Consider the following 14,106-nt stretch of genomic DNA (forward strand, 5'->3'; position numbering starts at 1 on the left):
TACATCTTAGCTGTCAAACTTCAGACCTTTCCTTTAAGCTTCACTAGGTTCCTCCTCCTCTTATCCACACCTTCCAGGCTTTAATTCCAGCTAGCAAGTCTTGAATAAACACATCTGTTTGCTGTCATTCTGCTGATAAAAACATTAGCTGCATCTTGTCTTTTCCACATGTGAATAGTTAATTAGTATATCTGTAACCTAGGATTGAGGTTGCTCTCTGTCATATTATGAACTAATCAATTAGAAACATTGCTTTTGGCATCACTGAATATTGATTGAACCTTTCATTTATCCTATTTGAGATTTATGAATAGCACACATTAACATAACTATCCTCTATTATGTAACATTTGTTTGTGGACTCTGATAAGAGTTTGATCAATGAATGAATGAATTTAAATGATCCATCTGAATTGTGATTCTTCCTAACCCATTGTATTGCTATCTGAGTCTCTGATATGCCTCAGACAGAGCTGTATTAGTGAGAATTTGTTCCAGGTTTAGCAAACATTGGTTGAGATAACACAGCTGATGTCTGAACTTGAGTAGCACTGGGGCTCCCAAACCTGTTCCTTTGCCCCCAATCCGCTGGGACAGATAGGGAAAAATGCTGAGTACCTGAATGCAAACCGCTTAGACAACCTCCATCAATAGGTGGTATATAAATAAATAAAATGAATATACTGAGATTGATTTGCCTACACTGCCTCATTGATATGCAAATCTTTCATGAGTATTCATAGTGAATATGCTGAAAATGGGATTCCCCTGGATAGGTTTGGAAATCACTCGCGTAACACTTGCCACACCATACCATTCTTTTTTATAATTTAATATTCGTACCTTTGACATGCTGCAATAGGTCTGCTAGGCTCAACATTTCTTTTAAATTCTCACCGTGTGTAAATGCAAATCTAATGGAACAATTTTCAAAAGCTGGATGCATCTATACAATGTCCCATCTATGCTTGATTTCCACTACGTTGAACAATATCCTGAATGTTACTCACATCATTCTGTTTTATACGAGGAGACAAGAGGAATTTAAAAATCCATATGACAGAACACAAATAAATTCTGCTCCCCCCTTCAATGGAAATCTCATATAATTATCCATTTTCTGAATGTACTTCTCAACAATCACTGCATCAGAATTGCTATAGTAAAAGAGATCAAATAATATTAGTAAGCTATGTAGTTAAATTGAAAAATCAATAAATTTAATTGAAAAAAACATTGGGGATCCCATATGTTTTATTCTATCTTGTATGGGCTTCAGCAGTGCCACTTGGAATTCAATTCTTCTCATAGTACCAAGATTATACACCCACCTTGTCATCAGCCCTTTCAATATCACATTGAAACTTCATCTCTCATGTGATAAAAGCTTTCAACTGCTTAATTATTGATTATTTTAGGTTCTATAAATAACAATTATCTTATAGTCCATTCAGCCGATAGGGCTTTTTCAAGGACCTCTCCTAGGTACTTGGGACCTGGGTTAGCCACTGTTGGAAACAGGATGCTGAGGTTGATAGACATTTGGTTTGTCCCAGTATTGCAAGTCTTATGTTCTTATGTATTAAAAATCCTTTCACTAAACAAATATCTACTACTTCATCTTTTTTTTTTCTTTTAATTCTCAACTCATCTATTACTGCCAAAACCACCATATTCACCATAGCTTCTTCCGGACCAAAATGGCGCCAGTGTTCATATTCACTCTTTTAAAGTGTCTTACAAACAGCTGATCCATCCACCAATCACAATCATCAAGAACTTTGAAAGAGATGTCCACTGTATCTCCATATTAAGACCAGAAGGAACCATTGTATTTAAAGTTTATGGGGATAATGCCATGAAGAAAACAGCAGAGAAACAGGAATACCTTAACTGTAAATCTTGGCATAAGAAAAGTGTATGCAAAAATGGTCCTTTCTCATGCCAAGATTTACAGTTAAGATTTTCCTGTTTCTGTATTGATGTTTACTTGGTCTGCTATGCTTCTCACAGTCAGCTGACGATTTTGACGTACAATCTTTGCAATGTTTTAATCAGTTCTGCTCATTACTGACCACCCTGACCTCGCTTCATCAGTGACGCTTTTTCTCCCCTAAAAAACCTGTTTAATCCATTTGTACACTGCCGTTTTCTTCATGGTATTATCCCCATAAACTTGGATCAACATGTCCCTGATTTCACTTCCACTCTTGCCAAGTTTAACAAGAAATTTAATGTTTGATTGTTGCTCTAATTCAAGCTCCGACATTCTTGCGACAGCACACAAAAACATGCAACAATAATGAACGCCACTCAGCAAGACACCGCCACACGTCAACACGAACACAGCTGTAATACACTGATATACCAAGGTTATGAAACCTTACCGAGCTGTTTGTACAGTGCTGCCAATCTATACACAAGGTGACAAGTTCATGAACTTAATTGTCAGATCTCGTATATCCAATATTGCTCTTTGAAATTAATTTCTTTTCAAAATTTCCACCCAACTTATATAGAATCAATCATTCTCCGCCTAATATCTTCCACTCAATGGTGTTTATCTCCAGAGGCAAGCAGGGAATATGCAGGCACATTTGTTGCCTGCGTGTCAGTGCTCTCCCCTAGCTATAATAAGCTTTTAGCATGTGCAGGATGCCCTACACCTGGAGCACCTCCCCTCATCCTGTCAGTTTTTTCTTCAACCGCTTCTATACAGTCGCAGCTCTCCCCACTATCTCCTCAGGGAAAAAAAGGAAAGGAAAAAAAAGCCAAAAGGCTTTCTAGCTATTATGTCACATGTGTCAAACACAAGGCCTGCGGGCTGAATTCATCCCGCCTGGCCATTTTATGTGGCCCGCTGCAGTTCTCTTGGAACTTCCCCTTCTCACGACCCAGCATGTCTTCCCTCCTGCGCTGGTTCGATGTCGCCGTCACACTGAAAAATTTGCCAGCCTCGGCAGTGATTCAGCAATGTTGTCCGCTACTCACCTTCCTGCTTTATGTCTGCCATGGTCCATCTGGGCGGAAACAGGAAGTTGCGTCATTAGTAATGTGACCATTTATTTTTTTCCTCAAAATGGGACAGGACCCCCAGATCCATTCCCCCCCTTTCCCCGGATCCCATTAAATATAGTGCAAAATATAGACAGCAGATATAAATTCTCAAAACTGACAGATTTTGATCACTAAATTTAAAATAAAATAATTTTTCCTACCTTTTATCTGGTGATTTCATGACTCTCTGGTTGCACATCCTTCTGATTGTGCATCCTCGCTTTCATTTCTTTCTTTCTTTCTGTCTCACTGCCCCCCAAGCCACCCTGCTTCCCCGACACAGCCTGCTTCCCCTGCCCCCAACAAGCCAAGCCACCCTGCTTCCCCGACACACCCTGCTTCCCCTGCCCCCCACAAGCCAAGCCACCCTGCTTCCCCTGCCCCCCAACAAGCCAAGCCAGCCTGCTTCCCCAATGCACCCTAGCCAAGCCACCCTGCTTCCCTGATGCAGCCTGCTTCCCCTGCCCCCGACAAGCCAAGCCACCCTGCTTCCCCTGCCCCCTGACAAACCAAGCCACCCTTGTTTCCCTGCCCCACACACCCTGCTTCCCTGACCCAGCAACATGAAGGTGCGTGCAGCGACTGCATTGCACAAGCACCAGGCCTACAAGTCTTCTCTCCGCCCTCCCCCCCCCCCGGTCAATTCTGACATCGGAGAGGAAGTTCCGGGCCAGCCAATCGCTGCCTGGCTGGCCTGGAAGTTCCTCTCCAATGTCAGAATTTATATCAGGAAGAAGGCTTCTGGGCAGCAAGCAGCAGCGGCAGTGGACCGGAGGGGAGGGGGGTTTGAACTGATACATGAGGGAGGCTGGTAAGCAGTGGCAGTGGTGGATTGGGGGGTTGAATTGGGCGCTGGAAGGAGGCTAACTTTGGCGCAGCAGGGAGGGAGGGGAAGCGATCACCTGTCCTGTTGTCCCCACGCACAGCTTCGGGACGCTGTCCCTTAAAATGGAACATTTCAGCATCCTGAAGCTGTGTGTGGGGACAACAGGACAGGGGATCCAAATACGGGATGGTCCCGTTCAAAACGGGACGTCTGGTCACCTTAATCATTAGAGATAGATGCCCATAGGAATTTAATGGATGCCTTAACATTTAGAATGCACTAATCTTTAGCACGCACTAAATTGGTTAGGGTACCTCAATAAAAGGACCCCTAAGTATCTTAATAAAAAATTCGGCCCACGACAGCCTGTATTTTAGATTTCAGCTCCTTATGTGATTTGAGTTTGACACCCTGAATTAGGGCATTAGTTCTTTCCATTAATTTAATGGAAAAAAAAGAGAAAAGAATAGAGAGAGTGAAGAAAGCCTCTCAGAGAGAGAGAAACCCCCCCCCCCTCCCCACTGAAATACAATAGACATGGTCTTAAAAACCGCCTAAATACAGTGGGCTTTAAGACCGTAAAAACATATTTTTTCCTTCACTACTGATGCCATGGACAGCGGCTCACTCCCTCTTCACGCTGGAACTCTGATGAAGGTGTCGAGGCCACCAACTTCACCGCTTGCTCCCTTCCTCCCTCTAGGGCCCTGTCTCAGTACTGCTAGGGGAGGGAAGCTCAGCACTGGCAGAGAAGATAAAACTGGCAGTTGCAGCAGGGCACAAAAAGAAGCCTATCCAGAGGGGTGATACTCCCTCTCCACCAGCGGTAACTTTAGCGGCACATCCCTCTTAGAAAGACACAGAGACACCGCTGTTAACAGTAGATGTTCCTGGGAAGTGTCCCAGGGGCTCAGTTTCGGCCTTACGGTCCTCTCTCAGCTTCATGCTGAAAGATTTGCTGCAACTTTGAAAACCACATCAAAATCGGCAAAAAAACATAATAAGCCTAAACAGGTTGCTTCTCCATTTCCTCTGGACCACGACCAGGTACCACATAAATGTCTTGCTCTGCCTGTTTTAGCTCCAGAACCTCCTTCTCAGGGTTCTGAGTCTATTCAGTCACTTTCTAATTTTTAATCTTTTACAAAGGTTTATGCAGGATAGTGCTGCTTTACTTCAGCCATTCCTCTCCTCAAAGCACAGCAGTGCCCTGCTTGTGTGGAACAACTTTCATCAGAGAACCCTATTTTATCAAACTGTTGATATTCCTCAGAGCATGAATTGGGGTCCCTGCACCCCCATCTGTTCATCTCCAATGCAGGCAGATTCTCCTAAAGTTTGGAAGTTCTTCTTCACCCAGAGAGTGGTAGAAAACTGGAACGCTCTTTCGGAGGCTGTCATAGAGGAAAATACCCTCCAGGGATTCAAGACAAAGTTAAGACAAGTTCCTGCTGAACCGGAACGTACGCAGGTAGGGCTAGTCTCAGGTCGCTGGTCTTTGACCAGAGGGCCACCGCGTGAGTGGACTGCTGGGCATGATGGACCACTGGTCTGACCTAGCAGCGGCAATTCTTATGTTCTTAGATCATAATAATAAAAAATAATAACAGTTTATATACCACAATACCGTTAAGTTCTATGCGGTTTACAATAGATTAAGCGAGGTATAAATTGATTGAATTTAAGAGGGGGAAAGAGGAGAGTTAATAGGACCGGAAATGCGTTGTTGAGGAGAAAGAGATTAATAGGACAGAGGAATCACTATGGAGGAGAAAGAAGATGAGTGAGTCAGTTGTCTAAGATACTAGATAAAGACCCGAATAGCCCAACCTGATTCAATTTGAATTTTTTTCTTCTTCTTAGCTATTTCTGGGCAAGAATCCAAACTCTACCTGGTACTGTGCTTCAGTTTTATAAATGCCATCTCCAATTCTAGAGATGCAGAGAGAAGTTTTACACTGTTCCATTTTATACCTTCTGCTAGAAGAAAGTCATTACCCTGCCCCCCCCCTTTTTTTTACTAAGCCATGGTCAGGAGCACTCTAACGTTCACAGAATTCCTATGAGTGTCAGAGAAATCACTTGTAATGGCTGTTTGCTGTGGACAGTAAGAGTGATAAGGCACGGCATGGCTTGGATGCCGGTGAGGATGGACAGATAGTAGATAAGCTCTCCCCTCAAGTGTCTGTTTTCAGCTAATTTATCAGTTTAATTCAACCCAGGAATATTAGATTTTGTTTGTAGCTGCTTGTAACTGATCTGATCTGATGCATCAGGACGTCAAACAAGAATAGAAGCTGAATTTGTGGCAGCTACATCAAAGAGAGCTAAACCTGATCCGCTCACCCCATCTAAAGTTCCTCTGCCGAAGGAATCAGGTGAGCTGATTGAACAGCTGATGGCTGAGCTTAGGACAATTAAAGAAATGTTACAAGATAATTGGGAGGAGTTAAAATCAGTCAAGGAAGAAGTGGCTAATATATCACTGCAGCTAAAGGTCTGTATGGATCGCACTGAACAGATGGAACAATGATTGGTGGTGTCAGAAAATCAGCTGATTCAATGCAGGTCTGACCATAAGATTGTGGCTCGATTGGAAAGAGAGCTGGAAGATATGAGCAACTGGAGTAGGAGATATAATGTTAGACTTTTGGGACTTCCTGAGGGGATATAAGGATCAAACCCGATTCAGTTCTTAGAAGAAAACATCCCTAAAATGCTCTCAATTAATTTTTGGTTCCCATTTGAAATAGAGTGGGCACATCACATTCCATCACGGGCTGAAAAGAATCAGAGCAGATCTTGACCGTTGATCTTTAAAATGCTTCAGTTTCAACAAGCATTTTGAAATTCTCATTGCAGCAAAACAAAAAAAAAAGATATTAATTGGCAACAGGTGAAAATTTTATTGTTACCCGACTTTGCCAAAAACACGGCAAACAAAACAAAACAAAACTAAACTGATTTATATACCGCATCTTCTCCACTGAAGTGGAGCTCGACACGGTTTACAGAGTTTAAAAAATATGGGAAGAGAGAAGAGAAAGAGTTTACAAAGCATAAAAAGAGGGGATGTAATCAGGAGAAGAGATTATTATATGCTAGAGAAAAGCCAGGTTTTCAAAAGAAAGCAATTCCTGGCCATGAGAGGGCAGCTGAAAGATTTAGGAGCCATGTATGGTTTATTGTACCCTGCAATTATGAGGGTAACATATAATAATAAAACTATTCATTTTGAAGACCCCAGTGCTTTACAAGAATACTTAAATCAGCAATAAGCTCCTATGACTTAAGGGAGAAGTGAAAAGAATAAATGTGACTGTTACAGTTCAATATGGACATAAGAAATGAAATGGTTTTGTTTTTTTTTAAAGTGAGTGGTCTTTCTGCATTAGTTATTTGGGACTTGGTGAATAGTGAATAGATTGTTGTTCTGTGTTTATTTTGACTGGGGAATTGCTCTTCATGATAGTTTTGAACTTCCAACTGTCAAGCTCGGGGTTTTTTTCTCTTGCCGTGGTTTTTTTTTTAAACGGCAGGCATTAGAGCCATGGAGATATTTTATACATGTCATTGGATTGCTGCCTCAAGGTTGGATACTTGTTTCTAATTCCCTTCTCTTCTTCAGGATGACGTGTATGCACCAATTTTTTTTTTTTTTGTAAGTTCTTGTTGTAATACATCTTGGATAATTCTTTTGTAATCCGCCTTGAACTACAAGGTAATGGCGGAATAGAAATCCCTAATGTAATGTAATAGAGGCATGTTTTCAAACACACTGGCAATTGGAGAAACTTCGGAGGTTAAAGAGTAATACCTTCTCCAGATTGGCATGGTGTGAGAAGTTCATTCTACGAAGTTACATCTCAACTTTACATCCGGGTTTGAAGGAAGGTGTCTGTATTGAGACTTGGTAGAGGGAAGTTTAATGTATTAAGCTGGTCTCTCTTTTTTATATATATTTGCTTAGTTATTTAAGGCATATGTAGGCCTGTTTTGTGGGGCCACACTGGCCCGGGGTCTTTTGAATCTCTGCGGCTTTAGAGGCCTGTGCGGCTTTGTGTAATGGGCCTTTAGTGATTCGGGAAAAGGCTAACATTCCTAGTCCTGTTTTTTATCTATCTATTTAGTTGTTTCTATCGAAGTTATACATGTTTTTAGAGAAATGTACATTGCTATTAATTTTTGAAGTGGGCTGTTGAAATAATTTGGTATAATATAAAGTTTTGTAGGGTATTTGATGAATGGTAAGATTTAAGTAAATGTAGGAGATAATTTATTGATGAATTCATAATGGGTTTTAAAATTTTTTTTTAAAAGGGTTGCAAAATGATATATAACTGCTAGTAAGGTTTTAAATATGATCTTAAGGATAAGCTTTTTAAGATATAAAGTTTACTTCAATTTAATATGGAATATGTAATATTTTAGTTTATATAATTCTTTTAGTACTACATTGCTTAATTACTCAGTTTTTGGGTTATTCTATGGTAACTTTATTTGAGATATGTTATTGCAAAAGTGTTAAGATATTATGTCATTTCCTTCTATTCAAATATATAGGGAGTCAATATGAATGAAATAAATTTAATATATGTTTATAAAAAGATACTTGTTATACAAAGGCTGATTATACCTAATGGGAATCAATGTTTAGGAGATTTAATAGAAAAGTTTTTCAATTACTTTAGATGGGGAAGGTAATGGTTTTTTTTAGATATTTCAAACGGATGATTAGAGACTGTATTTAAATGTTTTAATGTATGAATTGAAGTATAATCATTCATATTTAATAATATATAAAGATTGAAATTCATCAAGGGGGTTTAGGTTATTTAATTAAAGGGTCTTTACATATCATAATTGGATCTAATATACGATATATGTTAAAACAAGATGGTATGATTTCATTAGTTTCTGAGATTGTGATTGTCAGGACATCTTTATATTGTACTAAAGCATCACAGGAATGAGTTGTGTCCTTATAGTTATTATATGATTTTAAAATTCTGTAAAAATGGGAAATGAGATTATTTTATAGTTTCTTCTGTTTGAGGTAATGATATTATAGGTATGATTTAGGTAATTTTATTTAATATATGATTTCTAAGTATGGGGGTTGGGAAAATGATATTATAAAGTAGATATTTGGTTGGGTTGGGAAAGCTTGAAGGGCACTGCGGGGAACTTAGAGGCTGTTTAGTCCAATGCTTGCATCTAAGTTGCTATGATATATTAAGGGAGTGGATATGGGAGGGATAGGGAGGCTTTTGGGGGGGGGGGGGCTAGGGTCCCTGGATATTTTTGGTCCTGGATGTGTATGGAAAGTTTATATATTTATTTATTTAAAAGGGAACTCAAGATTTATTTATTATTATGTTTCAACCAATTAGAATGGCTATAAAAGTTTATTCATTAAATGTCACTGGGCTTAATCACCCAATTAAGAGGAAAAAAACACTTACCTTTTTTAAAACAGCAGAAGGCAGACATACATTTCATTCAGGAAACTCACTTATCTGCTATTGAAGCAGCCAAGTTAGAAGGGGGGTGGGTTAAGCATAGTTTTTTTGCTCCTGCTGTGGGAAAGAAAGCTGGGGTGGTTATCCTACTACATAGAAAATGCTCAGCTGCATTTAGTGCAATCTCAGCAGATTCTATGGGAAGATGGATTCAAGTGAACATGAGCTCAGGAAAAGATATTCTAATGCTTCTTAATATTTATGCCCCTAATTCAAATCAGGCTGAATTTTTCAAAACTCTTCAGCAGTTTATTCTGCCACTGGCTACTTCTAATTTAATAGTAGCTGGGGACTTTAATGCTGTTGGATAAATAACCCAGTAAGATACCAAAATCTTTGGGTTTGGATAATTTGGTACAGTCCTGTGGCTTGAAAGATATATGGCGGATTCTTCATTTTAATGCTCAGAAATTTTCTTTCTGCTCCCATGTGCATAAATCATTTTCAAGAATAGATTACATTTTTGTTTCAGGTCAATTAACTCAACAGGTTACAAAAGCCAGCATAGACCTGATCATTTTGTTGGATCATGCTGGAGTTTGGATTGAATTTCAATTTGCTGAAAAAGATTGTAGTAAGCCTGTTTGGAGGTTCAATAATTCATTGCTTGCAGATTTAAACTTTCTTGAGGAATTTCAAATAAAAATGGATGAATATTTTTGACTTAATGCCTCAGAGGAAATCTCTTTAGAAACATTGTGGGATGCTTTCAAAGCTACTATGAGAGGGCAGATCATTTCGTATTCAGCATATATTAAGAGAAAGCTAAAATTGGAATTTTCTAATTTGGAATAAAATATTAAGAATTTAGGGCTCCTTTTACTAAGGTGTGCTAGCGTTTTTAGCGAACGCAGGAAATTACTGCACGCTACGCTTCTAGAACTAACGCCAGCTCAATGTTGGCATTAAGGTCTATTCCGCGCGTTAAAGCCCTAACACAGCTTAGTAAAAGGAGCCCTTAGAATCACAATTGGCCTCGAAATGGGATCAAATTACTTTACAGGCTCTCCTGAAAGCAAAATATAAATACAATGAGTGACTTCCGAGAGAGAGTTAGTGAATGGGATAATGATCGTGAAGTCATCTGCATAGCTAAATAATTTTAACCCCATTATCCCATTGACTAACTCTCTCTTGGAAGTCAATCCCAAAGCAATAGAAGTACTAAATTTGATGGAGCAATGGATGACAGAATTCAGACTGAAACTTAACTGAGAAAAAACAAAATTTTTTGTTGCTTCGCCACACCCGCTTGATACCAAAACATCACTATGCATCAATAAACTCAGTTATCCTATTCAATCTACTATGAAGATACTGGGTGTAACACTGGACCAGAGCCTAACTATGAAAGACCAGGTGGACTCCATAATCAGAAAGGGTTTCTTCACTCTCTGGAAGCTTCGGTCCATTAGAGCATATTTTGATGTGTCATCATTCAGATTTCTGGTACAATCCTTCATACTGAGCCAACTTGATTACTATAACATCGCCTACTTGGCAATTTCCCTAAAGAATACACAGCAACTACAATAAGTGCAAAATACAGCAATCAGACTGATCCTCGGGTTGAAGAAGTTTGACCATGTTATACCTTCCTACCGACTTCTGCATTGGCTGCCGATGGAGGCATGTGTGAAGTTCAAGTTTGGTTGTTTCAGTTACAAGGTACTATTCGGTCTAGCCCCTAAATACATAACTGACCTTTTCTCTTTCTCAGCCAACAGACATAAGAGAAGTTCACAATCAAATTTTGTCTCCCCTCCGGTTAGAGGATGTAAATTCAAAAGATATCATCAACATCACCTCTCACACCAGGCAGCATTAAGGGGTAAAGATCTAGAACAATTGCTTACGTCTACTACTTATGGTGAATTTAGGAAATGCCTAAAAACATATCTGTTCCTAAAGTACTTAGGCAACTAACCTCATCCCACAATAACTGATCCCTAGAGTTGTTAATCACTAGTTTCTAACTTTGCTAATTCCACTCAACTTGTAGCATCTTTCAATCAATGTTAACCGGCAGAACATTACTAAATCCATTCAAACTGTAACATCTTCTAATTATTGTAAACCACATAGAACTTCACGGTCCTGCAGTATATAAACTTTTATATTATTATTATTTCCTCACAATTGGCTAGGAAAGATTTATTTTCTCAACAGGCTCTGTATTATGGAAACTTGAATAAAGTGGAAAGATTATTGGCTAATTACCTTAAAGCCAAAAAAAGAAAAGTAAAGATTCTGGCTATTAAAGATGAGAAGGGTGAAACTCATTCTCAAATTGGAAATATTTTAAAATAATTTTTGATTTATTACAAAGCTTTATATTCTTCTGAGCCTTATTTAAATAAAGAACTTGAGGGTTTAGAGTTTTTAAAGTTAATCAAGGGGCCAAAAATTCCCGAGCATATAAATGGAGATCTAGAAGTGCCTATATCACTTAAAGAACTTCAGATAGCGATGAAGTCCCTTAGAGATGGATTCAATGTGGAGTTTTATAAATCATTTCAAATTACATTATTATCTCATCTTTTAAATTTGTATCAGTCACAACTAACTAAAGGTTGTGTTTCAGGTACTGTGGCAGAATCTTTAACTATTGTTTTACCGAAGCCAAATAAAGATCCCATGTTGGTTTCAAATTATAGGCCTATTTCTTTGATTAATGTAGATGGAAAACTTTTAGCTAAATTATTGGCTTTACGCTTGACCAAGGCTCTCCTTTATATGATCGGTATGCACCAAATGGATTTCGTTGCTCAAAGACATTCATCAGACTACACCAGATTGGCTTTTCATATGTTGAATTTAACAAAAGCCATGGAAGATCCGGCCTTCTCTGTATCCTTGGATGCAGAGAAGGCCTTTGATCGTGTAAAATGGACCTTCATGTATCAAGCAATGTATTGGTTTGGTATACGATCTGGATTTATTCAAATGATTCAAACCTTGCATCGTTCCCCTTCTGCCAGATTATATATTAATAATACTTTTTCAGAACGTTTTCGTCTGGAGTTAGACAAGGATGTATACTATCCCCTTTGCTTTTTGATATTCTGGAACCTTCATTATTGGCTATTCAACAGGCAAGGGAGATACAGGGTATTCCTTATGCAGGTCGGGAATATAAGGCCTCTGCTTATGCAGATGATATTTTGCTTCATTTAAGGAATCCTAAATCTACCATCCCGCATTTACTAGATTTGATTGACCGATTTGGAAAATTTTCTGGCTATAAAATAAATTGGAGTAAATCAGAGGTTCTTCCACTAAATCAGGGATCTCAAAGTCCCTCCTTGAGGGCCGCAATCCAGTCGGGTTTTCAGGATTTCCCCAATGAATATGCATCATTGGGGAAATCCTGAAAACCCGACTGGATTGCAGCCCTCATGGAAGGACCTTGAGACCCCTGCGCTACATGTACACTGTCCAAAATGATTATTTGACTCATTCCCTTTTCTTTGGAAGAAAGAGGTTATAAAATATTTAGGTATTTGGATTCAAAAAACGTTGGAAGACACGATGAGAATAAATGAAAAATCATTATTGCTAAAGGTCTCAGAAATGTGTGAGCAATGGAACCCACTACATTTGTCTTGGTGGGGGAGAGTCCAAACGGTTAAAATGATGATTTTGCCTATGGTTTGCTACCAAATGGGTATGTTGCCAGTTTATTTTCAGGGGTCCTTTTATAAGAAATTGAATAGTATTCTCACCAAATTTATTTGGCTGGGTAAAACTGCTCATATTGCTTTAGTATCTTTACAAAAACCAATTGCGGTAAGTGGGGTAAATTTCCCAAACTTTTATAGGTTCCATCAGGCCTATATACTGCGTCAGGGTATGTATTGGATCCTTCCTGAGCTCATGGAACATCTCCCTGATTGGCTTTACTTAGAGTGGCAACTTATGTCCCCATTACGGTTGTTTCATGTGTTGAGTATCAAGTTACCCAGATATGTTAAGGACAATAGTATTTTATTTGACACCTGGAAAACCTTGAAATTTATTAACAACTTAACAGATATTCCAGTAGAAAAATCCACGTGCCAATCCTTATGGCTAAACTCCAAGATTCAAATTGGCGAGTCTAAGATCTTCTGGAAGCATTGGATGCAGACAGGTATACGCACACTAGATGATGTTTTATCAAATGGGAAAATGCTTGATTTTTCATGACTGCAACAATCATTCGGTATTTCAAAGTCTCAAATTTATAAGTGGTTGCAGTTGAAGCAAGCCATTCAGAAGGGGTTCCCTGATTGGCGAAATCTAAAAAATCAGTATAGCTTGCCGGTCCTATGCATCCAGACAGATTTCCTAGGGCATCAGGCCACCCAGTGGTATAAATTAATATCTGGTTATATGAATAAGAAACCAAAAACAAGTTTGAGAGATATTTGGAGCATTGAGATTAAGCAGCAGATTTCTGCTACTCAATGGCCACGGATTTGGTCTTGGAGGATGAGATGTACAGTGTCAGCATCTATGAGACAAACGTGTGTTTTTTTTTGTTGTGTAGAAGTTTTTGGACCCCTGTTATATTACAAAAATTACATAATTCTAAGTCAAATAGATGCTGGCACTGTCATCTCGATATAGGGACACTGGATCATCTGATCTTCTTTTGTCCCTTGATACTTAACTTCTGGAGATCTATATGGGGATATATTACTCTGATTCTGGAGACTG

This window comes from Geotrypetes seraphini, chromosome 2 (genome assembly GCF_902459505.1).
Source record: "Geotrypetes seraphini chromosome 2, aGeoSer1.1, whole genome shotgun sequence".
NCBI classification, from domain to species: domain Eukaryota; kingdom Metazoa; phylum Chordata; class Amphibia; order Gymnophiona; family Dermophiidae; genus Geotrypetes; species Geotrypetes seraphini.